This window comes from Eubalaena glacialis, chromosome 10, assembly GCF_028564815.1.
Source record: "Eubalaena glacialis isolate mEubGla1 chromosome 10, mEubGla1.1.hap2.+ XY, whole genome shotgun sequence".
Classification (NCBI taxonomy): Eukaryota; Metazoa; Chordata; class Mammalia; order Artiodactyla; family Balaenidae; genus Eubalaena; species Eubalaena glacialis.
In genome coordinates this window covers 109989354-109997397 of record NC_083725.1, presented here as the reverse complement: position 1 = coordinate 109997397, position 8044 = coordinate 109989354, and positions in this window count along the sequence as shown.

The following is an 8044-nucleotide window of genomic DNA, read 5'->3' as shown; positions in this document are numbered from 1 at the left end:
CAGATCAAGACATCGAACCCTTCCAGGCACCCCCAAGGTTCCATCACACAACTTCCTACGAGAGGCAATTAACACACCTTTCCCCTTCTGGCTGTGATCAACCACCACTCTGAGTTTTATCACCATCAGTTCATTCCGCCTGTTCTTGAATGTCACACAAATAGAATTGTACATCATATACTCTTTTGTGTCTGGTTTCTTCTGCTCAACATCATATCTGTGAAATTAATCTATGTCGTGTGTACCCATGGTTTGTTCTCTCTATTGAAGAGCAGTATTCTACTGTCTGAATATAGGACAATTGCTTATCCATATTCTTCTCGATGGGCATTCGAGCTGTTTCTAGCTTTTGGCTATTATGAAGAAGGCTGCTAGGAGCATTCTTGTATGTGCCTTTTGTGAACATATGCACTCATTTCTATCGGGCAAATATCTCGGGGTAGGTGTGATGGCTTTGTGATGTGCTGACTTGGCTAGGCTGAATTCCCTTTCTTGTATGTTTCTGGTTCAGGTGGGCCACGGGAGGGATTCTCAAGGGGATTTGGGGGGTGTAAGGGAAGCAGCAGCCATTGTGTAGCTCACACCTTGTGGCTGCTTTGCTGACACACCTTGTTGGCAGGGAGCGGCAGCTGGTTCCTCTTTTGGCTTCTCCTCCTAAGCCAGGCGTGTATGTGTTTAGCTCTGCTGGTGAAGGATGCTGGCTTCTGCAAAATACCCACATCATCAATGACAGAGGCAACAAAAACTGGCATGAGTTTCAGGGATTCAGTCTATCCTTGTGTGGTTCCCATTAGGGCTTATGGGGTCCAGCCTGTTTTTGATCTCCCCCACTTTACATCCACCTTCTGTTCCCAACTGCCTGACCCATGGAATTCAAACTCTAACTTGAGATGCAACCACAACAGCCTTGCGAGACTGCTTAACCAGCTCCCACATTGAGAGAGGCCACATCCCTGTGACAAATCCATATATATCCATATATATAGTGCTTCTGCTTCTCTGGTTGAACCTGGCTGCTACTGTAGGTGTTTGTTTAACTCAATTAGAAACTGTCAAACACTCTTCCAAAGTGGCTCTTCCTATTCCCTACCTCCAGTTGTGCTACATCCTCACCATTTTTTTTCTTTTTTGGCCGCACTGTGGCATGTGGGATCTTAGTTCCCCAACCAGGGATCGAACCCCTGCAATGGAAGCACAGAGTCTTAACCACTGGACCGCCAGAAAAGTTCCACCATTCTTTGATCTTTTCATCCTTTCAAATTTTACCCATTCTGGTGGATGGGTATCTGCATTTTTAAAAACAGGCTTTCCTTGGGATTCTCATGAAGGAGAAAGGATAAGAAACTGGTCTGGGGAAAAGACCTTAGCACTTGAAGGAAGCCAGTTTGATTTGGAATTCTATCGCCACCACTTACTGGCTGTATGATATTAGTGACTTTTTATCTCTCTGGGCTTCAGTTTTTTCATCTATAAAATGAATTATTAATCATTGCTAACAAGTATTGAGTGCTTACCAGATGCCAGACACTGTTCAAAGCACTTTATGTGTATTAACTCATTGAATTCTCTCAACAAATGATGAGGTGGGTGTTATGATTATTTCCAACTTAGAGATGGGGAAACACTTTACCAGGATTCAAACCCAGGCAGTCTGGCTTCAGATTTTGTACCATTTGCCATCCCTCCATTGCAAGGCAGTATGGAGATGAAATGATAACATGGATGTGAAGGTTCTTCAAAGGGCAGAACGGCTGGTACGTATTGCTAATTCTTCAGTGGGTCTCAATGGGAAATTGCCTTTCAGTTCTATCAAATATGCAGAATTTAATCTAAGCAAACAAGTGAACAAAAAAGCCAGCCATGATGATGATAAATGCATCTGGAAAGGTAAGATCTTCATAGAAGCCAGAAAAATCCAGCACTGTCCAGAGAAAAGGACACCCATATGGCTCCCTGCCTTGGATATTCTGGTCTCTTGGCAGGTAGGAGGCTTTACAGGAGTATGTTAGCCTTCACCTAAGTGTCAGTCCATCAATCCTCTTCAATCTGATTTTGTACTGAACAAAGAACCTTCTGGTATTGATTTCCTTTCCCAAAAGTCTGTCCTTCCTGAAAGAGACTGTGCTGACCAATCAACCTCAGGATTCCTGTCTCCTAGGTGGTTTCATTTCTCAGTGTAAATTAATAAATTGCACTTCAGGTTTAACAATCAGTCTCTTGTGAGTTTGTTTAGTGTAGGTCATCCTGCCCCGCCGCAACCCGCCGCCCCCCACCTAATCACAGCAGTTAAGTTCCCAGGGAGAGGCTGGAGGGGAAACACCATCAGGGTAGTATAAGAAAGATGTCCAAAGAATGGTATGAAAATGTACCCTGTGAGAATGTAGAGGACAGAGAGAGGGCTTCTCTGTGGGGGAAAGGAGCATCAAGGAAGGCTTCCTGGAGAAGGATGACGTTGGTACAGGAAGAGGGATATTATGCACAGAGGTCGAAATGCAGGCTCTGGAGTCTGCCTACCCGGGTTGGAAGTCTATCTCTATCCCCTTATTGGCTATGTGACTTAGCCAAGTTACTCTATCTCTCTAGGCCTCAGGTTCTTCATCTTTAAAGTGGGCATAAAAATAGTAGCCACATTATGGGGTGGCTGTAAAGATGAAATGATTATATATAATATATATAGCTCTTAGTACGGTGCTGGGCCCACAAGCAACACTCAGAATGGCTGTCATTACTGTTGCCATTGTTAATACCCAAAATGATATTTTCATTGAGGAGAATTCTAGGAGAAGGAGACACATTGAGGCTTGCTGTATCCCCAGAGGCAATTTTGTCTCAAAAGGAGGGAGAGTTGAGTCTGAGTTTGCTTTAAGACCCAGAGGGCAGATAGCTCTTTGCAGTATACGGCTCCTTCCTTGAGAGTGGTCACAGCCTGTCCTGTGGTTTTGCAGCCCCGAGGAGAGCTGCCTGTACAATCTATAAGAACCCATCAGCCTCGAGAACTTCCGTGGTTTCTGAGTCACCGTCAGGCCATTTCAGCTTCCAAGCAGAAACTCCCAGGGCAGACTCACCATCTAGGTGTTTTTCTGGCCTCCTCTGTGTAGGGAAGGGGAGGGCTGCATCCAGGGTTGCCTGCTGCCCCCAACCGATCCCTGTTTACGTTCGGCCTCTGCACAGAGTCCCAGCATCACAGAGAGTCAGGGCTGAGCGATGTTCAGCACTGGCTTCACAGCTTTCCCAAAGGAAAAGATGCTCCAGATCACCCAGCTAGTGTTCTCCAGGGCTGGGCCCGGACCCCAGGCCTCCTGCTTCTTTATCCAGTGTTTTGTCTACAGATCCTGGTGGGGCCTTCCCTAGTTTCACCACAAACTTGATTCTGGTTGATTCAGGGAAGAAAGGTAGAGAGGGATAGGTCAGCATGTTAGGGTTTCCATCATACGCGTGCTCTCTGGGCAAGTGGAGATCACCCCTCCTCCCGGTTAATTCCTGATACCCCTACCCCCATCCCTCTGGCACCATGGAAACTGTTCTAGTTTCTTCCTGCTTCCCTTTGCCTTTCCACAAAACAAAAGTGTTTCATTGGCCCTAGCTCTTTCCTGTACTTTTTATCCTGGGGGAGCTGGGCATCTGAAAAATCCTGTTATTTTCACTCAGGAATCCTGTCTTCTCCCCGGGCCCATTTCCTATTTTCGTGAGAGTGCATGGGGGTGGGTATGGGTGGCTGGGTAAGTAGGGCTGGGAGACACAGATCCGTGGTTGAATGGAGAGGCAACGCTTCTCTCTCTTTTTAATCAATGATGCCTTCTGAAAGGGGTACCCACCCCCATTCCTATTACTAATAATTGATACCTAACAACCTAATTCCAGCTCTTGTTCTGTCCAGCACTTGTAGGAGGCCCCTCAGAGGGGATGGGTAGGGCACAGGTTAAGAACGTCTGCCATAGTTAGCGCATCAGGGTGTACAGCCAAGCCCTGCCAGGTACTGTGTGATCTTGGGGGAGTTGCTTAATCCCTCTGGGCCTCAGTTGGCCCAGATAATGGATGCTAATAATGACACCTATCCCCACAGGATTGTCGTGAGATTCAGAGAGAGAATAAACTCAAAGCACTTAGAAGAATGCCTGACAGGTGGTCAGCGCTCAGTGAAGACTAGGTACTATTGATACTTGTTATTCTTTTTCTCAGGGGCAGGGATGTCTCAGTGTTGGCAGCATCCCCCAGCCTGGTCCTTAGCTTTGGAGATTCAGAAATCAACAGTGCACCCAGGGCACTCTGTTCTAGCAGAGTCTACACGGGAGGTCAAGTTACCAATAAGCAGTTGCTTGATTAGCACCGAATTAGAGCTGGGTGGAGGGGGGTGGGCAGCAGGAGGCTCACAAGGCTAGTGTGGTGGGGTCTGTGACTCCCATTTCCATCACTGACACTGGTCCCAAAGCTCCCTGTGGCTGGTAAGGGGCCCTGTTCTCTGCACCGTGCAGAAGGGAGGCTGATCTGGTTGCAACATCTGCTGACTCCAGCATCCACCAGGGCTGACCTGAGTGGCAAGAGCAGCCCCCTCTCAATGCCTCTTTGGGGGTCCTTCTAGATTCACTCTAGGTTGAAACTAGGTTGAAAAGAAAGGTCTTCCCAGGGCAGGGGGCCTCATCTTTATTCAGGGCTCTGCAGCGGCTCCCCACCCTGTCAGACGGCTTTGAACACAGCAGGAGACACGCTGAAGTGTCCAGCTCTAAGACTCTGTGCCCTTTCTTAACCATTCTGGTTCCTGAACAGACTTCCTTCCCCAGCTCACAGAACAATCAAACTGCACCCCTGCTTTGGACAAGTCCAGTCAATGATGTAAACCAGTCACCCTGGGTTACACAGATGTGTGTTTGGGAGCAACTAGAGATCATTTCTCGGGGGTGGAGTTTTTGGAACAGATGACAGAGCTCACCCATTATACAGTGATTATTTTCTCATTTCTTTTTTAGGTTAGGGACACTTTCCCATCCTCCTCAAATATGATTCCATGATTTCCTCTCCGTTTTTCAGTAATTAATTTTTCATAACAATAGCTGTTATTTATTAATTAGCTAGTGTGCTAATTGGGTAATTTTCTTACATCTTTAATCCATACAGCAACCTGATTCCAGTTTTATAGGTGAGGCCTCTGAAGCCCAGAGGGGTCAGTAAGATCAGTAATTGGCCCAATAAGTCTTTTTTTTTTTTTTTTTTTGGCATTGCCTCAAGATGATTAGTATTTTTCTCCCCAGTTGAAATGAAACAGAAAATATGTGCATTTACCTTTTGTCTTCCAAAACAGGGTTCTGAAACCTCATTCAAGACCATAGGTGGGAAAAACCAAACAGTTTGATTTGCAGCGAGCCCAGATTTTGAAAGAACTAAAAGTTTCTGTCTTGTTTTGTTTGTTTGCTTGGCATGTCAGAAATCAAAGCCCTTTATAGGAGTGGTTCACAATGTACCCACATATAAAAATTTGGAAGGGGATGAAGGGCAGGAAAGAGTATGTGGACCTTGCCCCGAGAGTGGCCCTTGGTTGGGGGGAGTCGGTCTTGCCTGAGGTTATTTGGAGGATGCTTGAGGAGAAAGGTCAGTGCAGAGGCAGGGGCGGCATTGGAAGGGGGCCTTGCTGAGGACCAGCCACGGCTTGTGTGTGTGTGTGTGGGGGGGGGTGACTTAGCGCAGCTCATTCCTATTGCCCGGTTTGGCAAACCATTCTTCCCTGATCTAAATAAATATACCCACCTCCCCACCCCCTTGTCATAGGGTGGAGCCTGGGCATCCAGACATGTTCACAATGGGAAGGAAAAGCCCCCCCCCCCCCAGCACCAGTACTTGGGTGGGAAGCAAGATACCCAGTGCTAAGTTCCCTCTCTTCCCCAGTGCAATAATGTCCCATGGCTGGTATCCCCAGAGCCTGGACTGGCCTTCACTGGCTGGTTGACTGGCTCTCTGGCCTGGGAGGGGTTTTGAGCAGGTAAGTAGTGTCATTAAATGGGAACAATGGACGTCAACTCTTGCAGCAGAATGGTTTGGAAGCAGGTAATGTCCAGGTGAGAGAGGATGAGTGTCTGAACAGGGCAATGGCCAAGGGTGGAGAGGAGAGATATTAAGGGGTAGAATCAATAGGACCTGATTGACTCATAGGGGCTGACATCCAAAGACCTTCACTTAGGCGGCCACTCCAGCCTCCAGTGTTGCCACGCCCCTCGCTCTAGCTGGTTCCAGAATGTTCTTGCTCTGCTCAGGCTCCACGCCTCTGAACGGAGTGTGCCGGCTTCTGCCTGGAAGACCATCCCCTCCCTCCAGAAATCTTGGATTCCTTTGTCTGTTTCCCCCACCAGAGAATGAGCTCCTTGAGGGAAGGGGCTGAATCTCTTAGCTCTGAATCCCAGCACCTGGCACAAAGCCTAGAGCGCCGAGTATATTTGTTGAGCGAATCAATCAATTACAAAAGATGCAGGGTGGAGCGGAAAGAAGAAGTGAAGAGGGAAGGAATGAAGACCTCCCCAGGCGCACCGTCAGATCTTATTATAATCGCTCCTCTCTCTGATGTTACACACTAATCCTCATCGGAGTGAGGCTTGAGGGTGATCTAAATAGCATCTGCCTCTGCTAGATGCTGGAACTCGAACCAAATAAAACGGGAATGGTTCAAAGAATATTCTATTATTCCATCCCAACGGTTTCAGTAAGACGGTCACATTACCAGAGGGAGTGCCTCCTGCAGACTTCGATGCGGGTGGCGGGGTGGGGGGGCCACTGAGAGCCAGAGAGAGATAACAGGATAAGGTGGACAGAGCCCGGACAAGCTGTCCTGGATCCAGTCCTGGATGCACAGATAGCCCGAGAGCTGGGCCTTTCTGACGGTTCCTGCAGATTTACATTCTAAAATCTCTGTCTCTTTGCTTTGACTTTTTGTGTTCCTCCCTTGCTGCTTCCACGCTCACTGATCCCCCAGGTCCTCAGGAGACCAAAATGTAAGCCAGAGCAGGAGATAGGCCTTGAATTAATTTCAGTGTCTTTGTATCTCACAGTAAAATAGAAAATCTTGCATCTTAAGTCCTGTTTGTTCAGGGCTGCTATATTTTCTTTTCTTTTTTTTTCCCCCATCAATTAAGTTTTTTAAAGAAAAGACTTATTTTCTCTAATGTCCCATTAGCCGATGTGAAGTCTGGGAGTGTTAAAGCACTCACAGAGTGACTTTGGGCAAGTTCCTCTGAAGACCCCTCCCAAGGCTGCTTCTCTGGCTCTGTTTGCATACCTGGACCCTGGAGAACCCAGTCCTATCCGTAGGCAGTCTGGCTACTGCCTGCCATACCTTCATCAACCCATCTCATAATTCTTTTGTGACAATTCATGTAATTAATCAGCCTTATCTTACAGGTGGGGCTTCCAAAGGGCTGGCTTGGGGCTATATAACTCCTGAGTACCGGGTATAGGATCAGAGCCACCCCTATTCTATACAGCCGGTGCTTGGGTGGTTACACTTTATCCTTTGTGTTTTTGTAGCAATCTGGAAAATACTCCCCGGTTCTGGTTTTCCACTGTCCTAATCTCTTAATTCTTCTACATTAAAAAAGAAAGGTGGGTTTGGAATAGCTTGAGTCCCTGGGCCCCAGGAGGAATCCAGGAGGCTGGGCTTGGGGGGCTGTAGACTGCATTGAATTTACAAGCAGCTCTCCCCCAGATTCAGCTTTCTATACGGGGAAATGGCCACGGAAGCCATTAGTTCACTCGCTCTGGGCCAGAATGAGAGCAGCGCCGCTGGTTCAGCTGGCTAGCTCATGCTGATCATGAGCTCCGACGGGCAATTATATATGTCTTTGATTAATAAAAAATGGAGCAATGAATGAATATTTAATCAATAAAGTCTGGCAGGTTGACTCTTTCAGAACCTGGGCTGGGGGTGAGGCAGGGAGTAATCAAAGGGGTCCTTGGTGGTGAAAAGGCAGAGCACCACTCCAGGGGGTGGTTTCTGGAAAGCTGTTGGGGACTGGGAAAAAAAAAAAAAAAGCACAACCTAAAAGTTGTGAGCTATGTTTTATTC